Raw genomic sequence first — 14,946 nt, 5'->3', positions numbered from 1 at the left:
TAGTGAGAAACTGCATCAATGTGACTATCACACTGTTGAAAGAGAGAGAGATTTGCTTTGGGATGGTCAAGGAACCCTCAGCAAAGGGTGAGAAAGCCCTTCCTGGGCATGTGAGCACTGCCGAGCATCATTTCCTCACCCACATCTGCATCAAAGGAGCTCAGGGATGTTGTTTTAAAGCAGTCTGGGGTATCCTAACCCTTCACGGCAATCGGTGCTGTGCTGGGGAAGCCCAGGTTTGCTCCAGCCCAGGGTGATGTTGTGGCCTCGATGGCAGAGCTGCAGCTTGTCCCGCTCTTCCATGAGACACAGTCCTGCAGGAAAGGGGTTGGGAAGGGTTCTGCAGCACAGAAGAAGCACCAGCCTCATTTTAGTGGTTGAAGAATGAGTTTGATGCGCATTGTGGGATCTGGGGAATTGCAAGGGGGAGAGAGTGGTGGAAGAAATGGCAGCTAGGAATATTGGGGGTAAAAATAACATCAATAACGAAAAGAGAGCGAGAAGGAAATCAGCCAGGGCTGCCCATCAGCTTGGTGATTTAAGATTCACTTTGAAAATATATTCCCCTTCAGGGGAAACACGTGCCTGCCCCGCCAGCAGCAGCGAGAGGCAGCTCCTGCTCCATGGAGGAGGCATTTAGGCAGGGAAGTGATTTCAAGAGCTGCTGGTATGGGGGTTTTCGTTGTTGTTTATTGTTCGGTTGGGGTGTTTTTGTGGTGGAGTTTTGCAGTGCCAAATCTCTTGGGGACAAGCGCTGGGCTGGCAATTCCAGCTCCTGCAGCCCCATCGCACCTCGGCAAATGGAGTGTGGGGCTGGGGATGGTGCGGGAGCGTGGCCAGGGCTTCATCTCAGGGTGGTCATGGAGAAGACGCTGCAGCAGGTCCCAGGGTGAGGACTGGCTTCTGTGCAGGAATCCAGGTACATCTCCCTGGAAAGAGCTTCAAAGGCTCCTTCAATACCTTTCCTCCTCATAGCCCCTGCTTTGCATTTTCATTTTTCAAGCACCTCATAATCACACTAATTAATACATTTTGGGATAACTCTTCCTGGCTTCCATCAAATTTAAATCAGCGTTTATTAGCATATTGCCATGTCTGTGTTGTTTGTTAAAGTCCGGCATAACCTTGTACTTCATTATGAAGCCAGGAACTATTTCAGAGATGAGCTGCAGCGCTGGAGAGCAGTGAGCTGAGATCAGGACGCCTGCTTTTATTTTCCTCCCAGATCATTAGAGCCCTTTTGGGTACCACAGTAGCATCTTGGGAGCACGGTGTCCACATTCAGCTGCAGTCAGCCAATTCATAGTTGGTGTTTGCCCCCCAGACATTTCGGTGGAGATGAATTCAGTGAGACCAGAGCAGTCTCATGCATCTGGTTGACCCCACTGGCTCTCCCTGGGGCTGTTCTAAGTTGTCTCCCCAAAGCGAGCAAGTCCACGGTGTTGTCCCACCGTGGTGCCACGTTCAGGCTCCCTTCCCCAGCCTCTTCCTTCATCCTGGAAGGTGACACCGTGCGAGAAGTAGAGACCAATGAATGCTGTTTGAAATCGACCCTTGCTGTGAAAAGAGGTAATTTTGCGCTTTGCCCCTTCTCTCTTCTTGCTTTCCCTTCCCTCGTGCTGGCAGGAGTGATGGGATGAGCTGGGCACAGGAAAGGATGGGCACTGGGGCAGCTCTTGCTCCCGAAGCCCATCAGTTGGAGAAGAAGGGTCTCTGGAGGGCATCAGTTCAGGGAGGGTTTGGCATCTGAGTCCATTGAACGTGGGACGCGAGGCTGCGTCCCGCTCCACCCCCCGCCTGCCATCCCTCACAGGGGGAAAGTGGATGTTTAATCCCTTTGACAGCCAGATATCTGTGGCTGGGGGCGGGTGAGAAGGTTTGGAGGCTTTACGAACACAAATCACTCAAGATTTTGGCCTTTACGTTTGGGGTCAAAAGTCCTTCTGTCCTGTCCCCTCCCTCCCACCCTCAGCGAGCGCAAAGGAGGTGGAACGAGGGTAGTCGAAGAGGCTTGAGGATCTTTTTGGCACATTTACTCGTGTCCCCCAGGGAAATTCCCACTGCAGAGCAAAGCCAGCCCTCACTGCCCTCCCTGCACTCTCTTTTTCTCCAGCTCCCGGCGATAGCAATAGCTGCAGCCGCCGTGATCGATTCTTGGTGTCAGCGCCGGCCCCCACGTGCCGGGGCAGGTCAGGCATCTGTGCCCCCAGCGCTGGCCGGGGTGCGGAGTAAAAGTCAACCAGATAACCATCACAGCCATTAATCATAATTAGAGGTGCCAGGGCGGGTCGGAGCAAATATACCCCATCTCATCTCGGCTGTCGAATCGAGGTCCCGCAGGGCCAAGCCCCTCCGTGCCCTGGGCGGGCTGGGGCTGGGGGGATGTGGTGTAACCCCCTGGGAAGGGGCAGAGACAAGGCAGGGAGGCTGGAAATTAATGGAGAGATGTGCAGAAATCCTTAAAAAAAACCCATATATATATATATTTATATATATAAAACATATATTTGAGCCATGCCCTTGCTGGCATAGCCACTGTCTCCCTCTCCTATCCCAACAGCATCTCCCAGACCACCACCACCTTTCACAACCTGATGCAGAAGCCCCCAGCGTGGCCCAGAAAACAGCACAGGTTACAATATCACACCAAGATTAACGCTATCCCTATTATTTTCCAAGCAATGGTTGTTTGCACAGAAAACCTCAGACACTTTTGCCTCTGGCTAACACATTCCCTCACTGCTGCACTTCTCCTCCTAAAAAATGTTCCCGAAGTATTTGTGGGGCTTTTTTCCAGCTGTCTGGCCAGTTAGAAGGGCAAAAAATGATCAAACTCCACCGGCTGCTCAGTGCACAAGCTCTCTGCAGCTACTTTAGCTGTATCAGCTCGGAAAATGTATCCTTCAATCAGTTTAAGCCCCTAGGCTTGATGTAATTTTACCGCTGCCTTCTCTCTAAGGTACTTTTATGACTGCTATCTCTAAGTATTTACAGATGGAGCAGCAAAGTGAGAAGAGACTTTGCTTAGTTTGTCCCCAGCATGGGCAGTAGCTTGAGGTTTGGCAGACGGGGCTTTTCCCCTTTTTGATTCGGAGGGACCCACGGCGGGACCGCTCCTGCTCACTGTCACGGGCAAGGAGCGCGTTTCGACACCAGCAAAACCTCCATCCTTGGCAGGAACCGGAGCATTCACTGGCCCTTAAATCCTCCCATCCCAGATCTTCCTTTGGGTGGGAATTGAATTTGTTGCGGTGCAGCTTCTCACAGGGATGCTCTCTGATCTCTGCTGCCCCCTCTAGTCCCCTCTTTAAGGTCCAGCATCAGTTTCCAGGGGTAAAAAAACGCCCTGGAGATGTGGGAAACTGCAAATGGGGTTGTGATGCTGCATGAAGAGGCACATGAGTGCCCACGCCGAGCTCTCCACGTGCTACTGCCCCATGAAACCACCGAGCTGACAGCTTTCTAAAGTCAGTTTATAACTGAATTAGATATTGCCTCTGTCTCTGTTCATAAAAATTATTCTTGGATAGGTCTCTGAAGCTTAGACTGTCAGCAGTGCTATGTTAACTTTTTTAAATAAATCAGTCAGTAAATCAAGTGCAGAATAAGCAACAGAGTTAGGTATATGCTTAAGCTGGAGCCAGTGAGACAAAAGGACCTGTTCGAAGCTTGTGCTTAACTGCTCTTCAGGGTGGGCCAGGTTTGCTGAATCCAGCCCTGCAGAGAGCTCTTTAAATGTAGCTAATTGCACATTGTGTGTAATGGGAAAGTTCTTGCCTCCAAAATAACCAACAATTATTTATTAGGAATGTTCTTTAGCAGTCACACAATAGACACAGATGCTGCAAACCATTCCTGCAGATCTGCTGCTTCTCCCCAGGTGCCGTTCACACATAGGGGGGTCCTTGCTGTCCCCACTCTGGGCACACCCTGGCAGAAGCATCGGGATGCCTCGTCTCCATCACTTCTCACACACTCCTGAGCTACTCGGGTTGATAACTCACAGAGCCAAGGGTCTTGAACTCTGTTCAGCTTCTCTTTCCTTGGGTGAAACCCATCCCAAATCCACCCTGTGCCCATGCAAGACTCTCTGACTCTTTAATTGCTTTTATAACCTCCACTTTATCCCATCCTGCAGTTAATTGAAGTTGCTTTACCCACCTGGCCCCAGAACTACCACAACCTTCTCCTGCACTGCTCTTGGGTTTTGACACGTCGGGCCCAACTTTTCTTCTTCCAGTCATTTTACAACAGCCTTGTATGGGCTGAAATGCTCCAGATTTGGGTGGCAGAGATAGGAAATGACCATGAGGAGCAACAGAAAACTTGTCCTGTGATTTTGTAGGTATCTTTTCATCCCATCCCTGAAAGGCATGAGAGATTCCCACCAAACCTGCTGAGGCAGGGCCACTTCTTGCCTGACCATGCAGATGAAGGTATAGTTGTTAACGTAGTAAGCTTAATTCATTAATCAAGGGGGAAGAGCATTCATCTATCCACTTATCGACATGTCTAATGCTTTTGTTTGCCTGCATCTTCATTTCTGTCTCACCTCGCAGACATGCAGACAGCAATTTCAGGACCAAGCCAAGTTGGAAATTCCAGCAGAAGACAAATACCCCCCATCACCACCTCCCTTTGCATCCTCCAGGGTTGCTAAGTGACAGCATTTCTGCATTTCTGCTCTCACTGAGAGAACCTGAGTGCTTAAAAGCAAGAAAATGGCTATTTAAGGACATGATAACTCATGTTCTTTGGTAGCGACCGACAAGCTGTTTGTTCTGAGTGGACTGGGGATATTTTCACTCAGAAATTAAATTTGGAGGGGATGAGTAACAGCTTCAGTGGGAACTTGGCCTTGCCTACGCCTTCTCTGCAAACACTTGTTGGGTTGTGGACCCTGCACAGGGACCTGCAGGCACATGTTGGGGGACTTTATAGCCCAATTTGTGGCCATAGAGCCCAATGGGCAGAGACCAGGAGGGTCCATGCACCTCTACCTCAGTTTCCCTGCCTTGTACAAGGAAGCTCAGGACTTTGCTGTAAGGACAGGTGTGTGCTGAGTCTGGGAGCCCAGCACTGTGGATCCTGACCCCTGCGATGCTGAAGAGCTCATCCCAATTTTACTTGCAGCACCCAAGACAATGGAGCAAGGGGAGCTCACTCAGAACTTTGCGGTCTCACTCCTCACTCAGCTTCACCCAGGCAAGTTTCCAAGCAGGTTGGCCAGATCCTGTCTCCTGAATCCCACGCTGGAGGCTCCGGTGCACATCACCGGCAGCAGAGCCAGAATGCAATCAGCCTGGTTACCTCTCCTCTCCTCTCCTCTCCTCTCCTCTCCTCTCCTCTCCTCTCCTCTCCTCTCCTCTCCTCTCCTCTCCTCTCCTCTCCTCTCCTCTCCTCTCCTCTCTGCCAGACAGCTCCATTTATTTATTTTTTATTCCACTGATGTTGGAATCACTCTTCTCTGATGCCATTGAAAATCATTGATTTACCACAGAGTCCTCAATAAGCAATTTGGAGCGATTGAAGCAGTTATCTTACTCTAGATCACATGGTGTTGGGAGTGAGGGGAAAGGGGGAAGGAGAGGAAAGATAAGAAAGAAAAATGGCTGGAGCTCCCCACAACCAGCCTGGCTCCATTCCACATCGCATTACACATCTCTGACCCCTGAGGAGGTCAGTTGGTGTTTGTGTGTTATGGTCCGGGAGGAGGAAGAGGCTCTTTGCTCCCTTTATTAGGTTTTAAAGCAAATTCAGGGATGCAGAGAGTGTGAGCTCAGAATGGGACCTGGGAGCTTTGCAGGGTGGCGATCACAGCATCTGCAGACCCCCCAGGATGCAGAAAACCCAAGGAGGGTCCTGGGGTCAGAACTGTGGAAGGAGATGGATTTTTCCACCATGGATCAGCAACAACCACAATCACAGACATGGGCACTTGTGGAAAGTGTAGCACAGCCCCGTGCACATTTTTGGGGAGGAAAGCAAGAAGAAATTGCAACTTGATTACAGGGGAAATTTGCCATCTCTGCCTCAGTGAGCTGTGAAAATAAATATTCCCAGACTACTTTAGGGGACATCAAGGAGGGGATAAAGCACCTGGACATGGCGGCTGGGGCTGTAGCTTTTAGCGATAGGTTTCTAGTAACTCCATAAACCCCGAGAATGGAGCTCAGGTCTTCAGAGTTAGAGACGCCCCAGACCCAAAAGCACAATTTGGGCAGGATTTAAGATACTTTATCTTCTCAACCACATCCATTAGAGTCCAGGAAAGCTGCCCCAGAGAGACTTTGCTTCCACGTTAATGAATGGCAAGCTCTCTCCCGATCATAACTCACAATGCAAAGCCTAAATACAAAATCAGGTAATAAAGAGAGGACCTGGCAAATGTGTGCGCTGCAATGATTTGAAACATATTGTGAACATTTTGAGTGCACGGAGAAAATAACTTGGTTATAAAATAGTTACCTGAGAGCCACAATAAGGATGGCTTTAAAAACAGACTAATGAAATGCTTCAGCTGCTTCCAGGAGGGTTTTGGAGCTGCTGCCCTGGTTGCATTCATGGTGTGCAGACCCTTCATCTAGTCAAGGCGATGCCATCAGCTGTGGTGGAACCAGAAATGATGTTTCTTGGTGCGATGGCATTGACCTTGTTGCTGCCGCTCCCAGAAAGCCCTGACTTGTCTCTTTCACACCTTTGATGTTTTCCAAACCCATAACTTCTGCTTAGCCTAATTGAAATGGAGACAACCTGGGATGATTCTCCTGTGGACTCTTACTTGCCCAAGCAAACACTGCCTGGTCTGAGGGGTTGGGGCCACCCAAAACCCAGCAAAGGAAATATCTCAGCAAAAAATAACCTTGCAAATTATAAAGATCCCAAACGACTCATTTTTTTTTCAGGGAGGAAGAAAGAGAACTCAACAGCAGTGTCAGTATTTGATGAGCCGGGGTAGGTGAGACCCCAAGCTGGGATGAGAGACCAAATCGTTGAAATCTCCCCTAAATAGGATCATTTCCATGCTGGAGGGCCTCATTTTGGCTTAAGGGAAGCTCGTCCATCCCAGGGCCCTGCTCCTGCACCCCCAGCTCCCCTCCAGCTTTTGTCAGAGGCACTTTAGCATCTCTAGCTGCTGGTAGAGCTGAGCCAAGGCCAACCCCCCCGAGACCTCCACATGCTCAATATCTTCATCTCAGCGGTGCCAACAACAGATTTATTTGGGGTTTTTTTCTTCCCAGTTCTGGAGCAGTTCAGGGAAAAAAAATCCCTTTCCAGAGACATCATCTGTGCTCCTGCTCCGTTCCAGTCAGAATCAAAAGGGCTTGGGTTGATTTCCAGCTTTTTAAGGCAAAAAATAAATAAATGTAATCAAAGGACCTGTCAAGTGGGAAGAAACTTCAAATTAAAAGATTGAAGCGGCTTCTTGCAAGCCAAGAAAACATGTCAAAAGGAAATATTTTTATTTTCGAATGTGGTTTTTTCTGTCCTTTTTCTCCCAGAGCGTCTTCGTGTTTCAGCCACAAGTGAGCAGGAGAAGCAGGGACAAATCAGAGCAACTTCGAGCAAATTCCTGGGATGAAAACACCCTGTCAGTCCCAAAACAGCCAAGGAGATGATTTCCCCAGCCCCCCCCAGGAGCATCTCCGCCACCGGCCGGTCCTACCTATTCATGGAACGCTACGAGATGCTCCTTGTGCAGCTGAAATCATGTGGCAGACTGGGAACGCTACTGGAAAACCCGCCAGCAGCTGGTGATTTGGCTCAGCCTCAAGGCCCGGTGTGGGCACATAGAGAGGAGGCACAATCCTTAGTAGCCACTAGAGAGTCTATGGTGGGACTCTTGGTCTGTGCAGAGGAGAGGATGGTGCAGATGAGCTGGATCCAGCCCTTGCTGGGTGCTTCTCCCTGGGTCCCAGCTTGTGTCCTGTCTCGTGAACTCCCCGGAGTATTCAGGCTCCATAGGCTGGTGGTTGGATTACTCTGATCTAGAAACAGCATTTTTTTCCCCCTCTACTACAGATACAACTCCTCATTCACTAAGTAATCCCAGGACCATTCACAGCCGCCAGCATGACACGAGCAGCAATTATTCCTCATTTTGTTTAACTGTGCGCGTGGGAGAGCCAGGAAAGGCGACGTCTCTACACGTGCCTCCCACAGACCTAAACCCAGACCATGTTTATTAATCTGCTCAGCAGGGTCCTGCCAGGCAAAATGTATTTCACTCTTGAAACAGAAAGCAACGGTCTCCCAAGAACAAGCAATATTATTTACACGGTATCGATCAGTGCAGAGCTTTTGCTGGCTCAGCAGTTTGAACCCTTGGTTTTCATCAGCAGAGTGCTTAACCCTTGGCTAATTGGATTTGCCGTTGTTAGTGTGATCTGTGCTGCCTCCAAGTTCTGTTTGCATGGCCCTGGTTGGGCACCTGCTTTTAACAGGGACGAGGAGCCAAAAGACCTGGACCCCTGCAAGGTCGGAGAGGGCAGAAGCATCCTGGGGTGCTGAGACATCAGCTCCCTGGGAAATAACGCTGACAAATCTGGAGCTGGGTGGCCTTCTGGGCTAAGGACAGATTTTATTTGCTCTAAGGTGGGACTGTAGTTTAAACTGTCTTAAATGGCATCTCACGAAGGACAGAATTAGACCCTTGTAAATCCAGGGAGGGAGACAGGGTGTGAAAACAGGCTGTGATTAATTACTCAGCAGTGGATGATTATTTAATTAATCAGGCTGCACCTGAGGCTGCAGCCCTGAGCCTACATAGTCACAGGCCTCCTAGTGGGGTAAGGATATGGTTGTGTCAAGGTAAACTGAGGCACAGCTGGGTGAAGCCATTTCCCAGGACCGTGCAGGTAAGTTTTGAGGACCAGGGGTCTGCATTCTGTCCCCATCATGAGGTATCATGAAGAGATGCTGTATCCATCCAAGTCTGGTTACCCAATTGCATCCTCGTTTAAGCACCCCAGGTGCAGCTGTCCCTAAAAGCCAAAGATTCAGGAGGTACTTTGCCCCATGGCAAGCAGAGAGCCATGAGGAAAAGGAAGGGACCCAGCTGTGTGTGAGCCCTTGCAGCCTTGTTTTCAGTCGCGGCCGAGCAAAAGCCTTTAATCGGCCGTAACGCCAGGCCTCATCAGACAGGTAATTGGGTGCCATTCGCTGAGCCGTGTCACGGGAGGTCAGACAAGATGCTCTTTTGTGACCTTTAAATCCACGAACTAATGAAATTGGAGAGTTTCTCTGGCCACGCTGCCAGGACCAACAGCAGCATCTGCTGCCTGTGTGGGCAGGGGCTGCTCAGGAATAGCTGCGTTTAGCACAGCCCCAGCTGGGTGCTCGCTGCACCCCTCTGAGGGAGCGATCCCCCTGTCACCTCCGTCCCTGTCTGCTCCAGCTGTGTGCCCCCTGGACACACGGCATCGCTGGGCATGGGGGTCCCACCCAGATGTGCCAGTGGTATCCGTGGCATCGGCCAGAGCCAGACCCCACAAGGACAAGCCCTGGGTCACCCCACGGGCACTGGAGGGGCAGGAGCGAACTGCAGGAAATTATTCCCCCCCGGTGCTGAGCTGGTGAAATGAAAATGAGCCGTTTTTACCTTACGGGAAGCAATGAAGCTTATTTAAAATGCAATGGCTGTTTAAAGGGATCTGCCTCTCCTAATGCTGTCTTGATAACATCTTTACCAAGGGCTTGAATGAAAGCCCAGAGCAGGTTTGGGGGAGAAGCTGCGGCTGCTGGAAGCACAGCCGAATATGGGGGCTCAGTGCTGTACGACCCAGCTGTGATGGAGAGCCCACAACTGCCCACTTGTTTCCATCTTCCCATCACCCACGGGTGCTTTAATTTTATTTATGGGGAATTTCTGGACACGCAGTGATTGTGCGGTGTCAGATGAGGCGGAACATCCCACCGCTGCTCAGCGACAGCCGCCGAGAGGCGATGGTGCCTGGGGGCCACAGACAGTGGGGGAAATTGAGGCGTTCCTGGAAAACTAAACCATCTTTCCCCTGGGAATTCATGAGACACTAATAGAAATTCCTGGAAAGGGCAGAGAAATGCCGGAAAGGCCCCGGAGTTTCCAGCAAGCCTTCCAGCAAGCCGAGGGGAGTCCTAGAGAGCAGCAAAAGTTCCCAGCAAGCCCTGAAAACCTCCTTGATGGGCTCCAGTCCCACAGTCCCTAAAAAGTGCCAGGGAATTCCTAGAAAACTGGGAAAATTTGTCGCAGGGTCTTAAAAGCTTGCGGAGAGTCTCCGGAGCTCCGGAGTGTTTCTGGTGTGTGTATCCTGCTCCCTCCACCCCAGGACTGGGGATGAGTTCTGGCTCTGCCTCTGGCTCCTCTCCCTCGCTAGGGAAATATTTTGGCAGCACAGGGGGACCCACACTTGGCAGGAGGGGAACAGCTTCCCAGCACAGAGGAGGAGCCCCCCAAAAGTTTGGGAACTGTTGGGCTTTCCTATTCCTGCTCCCTAGAGCCACCCGGGAAGCCCATCCTCAGTGTTGGCTGATCTGGAGCAGAGAGCATCCCTCATTCCCCAGGGGGAGATCTTCACCAAGCCACACAAAAATGTAGCCGAGAGCCCCCAGAAATAATGGTGCAATTACCAAAGTAATTATCCTGGACACTGTGTAAATCCTGCCCAGTTAATGTCAACAGCCGGGGGAGGTAGCACATGAGTCCTGCCTTAATTAAACTTCTACTGGCTGGTCGGTGGAGATAGATGTGGAGAACCTCTTGTTGTTGCTTTTATTGCCAGAAAATAAATCTCTCTGTCGGTTGGGAATATCCCTCCATCCCCTGTGACGTGGGGCAGCTCCACGGAGGGTGGAGGCGGCATCGTGGGGTGAGAGCGGGGATGGAAAAGTCATCAGGTCCTCGCAGCCCCTTGGGTTTTGTGGTCCCTGTTAGAAAAGCCCCATCACGGGGACAGAGCTGCACATGGAGGGGACACGGCTGGAGGCATCTCAAGGGCAGCATGACAGGGATGGGGTGGGAGTGGGGAAAATGGGCTCTGAGAACTGGCTGAGAGAAAAGCCAAGGCAGGAAATAATGATAGGGAGGATGGATGGATGGATGGATGGATGGATGGATGGATGGAGAAGAAAACAGGTGGAAGGAGACTGAGGCACAGCTGGGGATGACCTCAGCTGAGGAAAATTCCTATTTGTGACCCTCCCTTCTCTCTTTCTCTCTGTTGCATGAATGGTTTTATGAGGTTTGATTTTTTTTTTCTTCTTTATTTTAAGAATGTGTAATTTTTTTAGGCAGGACCAGGGTGGGGGCCAAGCACCCCTCTGGGAGATGGGACACCGGGATGCAGGGGTGCCCGTCCCCAGCGCTGCCTCCTCCTCGCAGGTGGTTTGTGCAGCCTCACAACACCGCATTAAAATGCAAATGTGTCCCTGCCTGCTGGGAGCAGATAGTAAACCGCTAAACAGGAGAGAGGCAGCGCAGAATAAACAGAGGGCAGCACGAGAGGGGAGCTGGAATAGAGGCTTCTTTTTAATTATTTTTCCTCCAGTGAGATTTGGCTGTTTGGTGGGAGTTTATTTAATGGGATCTGAGGCAATAAGGGAGGAAGGTGCCAGTTTTGGACTAGCTGGGCGCAGGTGGCCTGTCACGGTGGGTGTCACCAGCCCCCGGCACACAGGGGGTCTGCAACCTAAATCCCACCAACCACAACTGCTTTTTATTATTTAATTCCATATCCTAGCTGGTCATTCCTTATTGGGGGGGTTGGAATCTATTTTCCTGGGGTTTCTCCCCAGCGTTTTGCCCACTGCCGCTTGGTGTATTTGCTGCGGGGCTTCAAGGGCATCAGGAGCCCAAATCAATTGTTGATGAGCTGCTTCCCTCCTGCTCCTGGTGCCCGGCTGGGGTGGTAGGTGATGCTCAGGGGCAAGTTGTGTCTCTGTGTGTGTATTTATAAGTGTCTGCATGTGCATACACGCACCCTTGCACCTGAGCAAAGCCCTTGGCATCAAGCCGTACAGGGACTGCACACATACATACTTTTATATATATGTGTGTGTATATATATATATATATATATATATACACATATATAAAAAAAATATATATATATATATGCACACACATATTATATATCACAGTATCACAGTATGTTTGGGATTGGAAGGGACCTCAAAAGATATATGTATGTGTGTATATGTATAAAGTATAAATACATGCATATGTATGAACTATAAATATATCCATATTTATGTATCAATAAATAGATAGCTATGCAGCTATGTAAGTTTTGCTCTCCATTTCAAAGTAAAGCCTCTCTGAGCAGGTCTCTGGCCCTCCTGCTGCCCCTTGCCCAGCACCGCACTGTCCCCAGCAGCTCTGGGGACACAGGGATGTTGGCAGGGCCGGGATGGAGGTGACAAGGTCGTGAGGACATGAGTGGGGCTCTCCCGTCCGTGTGTGCTGCCTTCACAGAGGCTCCTGGAGAGCTGAGATGGATCTGTCAGCTGAAATGGGAAGCGATGGGCTGGAAAACCAACGCTGATGCTCCGTGTCAAAACTTGGGCTGATGATGCTCCGTGTCAAAACCTGGGCGCAGCTACAACTGTGGTGGGTGAGCAGCCAGTGCTGCTCGAGGGGCTGGTGGAGCAGCCCAAAGAGGGGGGGCAAAACCTGGCACAGGATCAGCTGTGGGGACACCCCGGTCTTCACCCCAGTGGGTGTGTGTCCCCCCCACTGCCTTCCACCTTTGCAGCCCCCAGGACATGCTCACGGACCAGGAGTTGGGCACTGCCAGGTCTTATTACGATTATAAAATTTTATTATACACTTTTCTTAACTCTCCCCCTCCTTTTCTTTCTTTTTTTTTTTTAACAAGTATTCATATGTGTTAATTTAACAAGGAGGTTTGGCAGTTCCAAGCAGGGAAATCAGCTGTATTAATTTTACTTCTCAGAGCTGCTATCAGCTCAGCAGCTCATTCAGCCAGACCTGGGTCCTTCAGATAACGGGGCACAGCAAAACCTCACTGCATCAGCCGCCTGGCCTTTGAGCACATCTCAGTTCTCCATGTATACGTATATGTATGTATAAAATCAGCATAAGCTATCAGGTAAGTTTTAAGGCTGCTTGGGGGAGAAATTTTCATAGCTGAAAATTGATAAAGCCCTTTAAAGAGGCTTTTGGAACACCGCACATGACCACAGCCCGCTGCTTGCCTGCCAGGGAAACTGAGGCACAGGGGCCAGCAAGGATGCGGTTACAGCATCGCCTCGGCCCTGACCACAGGTCTTTGATCAGGCTGCCCAAGAGTGGAGGATTTTGGAGAGGGAGTCCCAGATCCACAGCTTTGACCCCAAAGTGCTCAGGCCTCCGGTGGTGGGGGCGGGGGGGGGGGGGGGGGTCAAAGCCAAGCAATGCTCGCAGAACCCTGTGGTGTGTGTGTGTGTCCCTGCAGACCCCACACCCCCCCAGGACTCACCCCCAAACTGCTGGGAGCAGCCACCCCGGGCACCATGGCAGAGATAGGGCCCATCACAGTGCTGCAATGCATTTTGGTTTCAGTTTCTTTGTTTCATTGTTTTTTAATTTTCTGGTCTTTTATTTAAGAAAAAAAAAAAAAGGAAAAAAAAAAGAAAAAAAGAAAAAAATAATTAAAAAAAAAAAAAAAAGACACAGTGGTGGGTAACTTCCAATCCAGAAATAATCTGCTGCCAGTCTCAACCTCCCCACTCCAATGGGTGATGCCACGGGGATTCCCCGTCCCCCACGGGTACCACTGCACTGGGACCCCCAACCTGCCAGCATTGGTACCCAGGTGTCCCTGCAGTTAACCCAGCTGGGGATGCTCTGCGCTGGGCTGGGCGATGGGGTGGCCCTGCGTTGGGGGCTCTCAGGGGAGCCAGAGGGGCTGGGAGCTGCCACCAGAGTGGGGTGAGCAGGGAGGCATTGTGTGATGGCAGGCAGAAGGCACCGCGGGGACTGAGCCTGGCGCTGGGCATCCCTGCTGGGCTGGCACTGGTTCCATTGTGGGTGTCCGCATCCAGGTTTGTTCCCCCTCAACCCCCCCGCAGTAGTGGGCAGCCCCCACATCACCTCCCAGCCCCAGAACTGTATCCCAGCATCGGGAGGGACAGAAAACAGGGGCTGGCCCTGGGGGTCCCACCAGGGCTACTGGGTGGAGGGGGCAGGCAGCATCAGTCCCACAGCTGGGAACAGAGGGAGAGTGATGGCCAGACAAGCTCACAGGCAGCAAATTTGCTGGGCACCCCCAAACTGCCCCTGCCCAGGGGTCACAGCCCTCCCCAGGCAGTTGCGGGGGGCAGAGGCAGCAGCCTGTGGTCCTCAAGGGATGCTCGTGTGGCAAATGTTACTGTCACCAACCCCCATGGCCCATGCCAAAGGGAGGGGGTAAGCCCAGCATTTGAGGCTGGGATGCAGCAGCAGTGTCCCAAAACCATGGCTATGGGGCTCCAGCCCCCTGGCACTCCCCCCACACACAGAGATTCCCCAGCATCACCCATAGCAAGAGCTCCCTGACACCCCAACAAATCCCTGAACCAGCACTCACCTTCAAAATTGTGCAACCGAGCACAGCTAAGGTGTTGGGGGGGGGGGTCACCTTTGGGAGGCCCCCACTCACCACCTCCCTGCCCTGCTCCTGGGGGGGGGTCCAAGACCTCTCCCCTCTTCCCACTCCCCGCAGGGCAGGACCCGCAGCATCATCCTGCCCAATTCGCCGTTGGACACGCACTCACACACCCCCCAAGAGTTTGACCCCATCCATCTCCTGCCCCCCCAGCTCGCTCCTCCACTGCCCCCTCGCCACGGGCTGGGGGCCACATGTGCGCTGGGAAAACCAGACCAGAAAGGGCAAGAAAAGAAAAAGGCCCCTGGGGGTGTGTTCCGACAGGGTGCGGAGGACGTGAGATGTGCGGAAGAAGGAATGCACAAGAGAGCCAAATTCGGGC

This window comes from Nesoenas mayeri (assembly GCF_963082525.1).
Source record: "Nesoenas mayeri genome assembly, chromosome: 20".
Classification (NCBI taxonomy): domain Eukaryota; kingdom Metazoa; phylum Chordata; class Aves; order Columbiformes; family Columbidae; genus Nesoenas; species Nesoenas mayeri.
The sequence above is the reverse complement of the archived record's forward strand: the minus strand, read 5'-3'. Positions refer to the sequence as shown.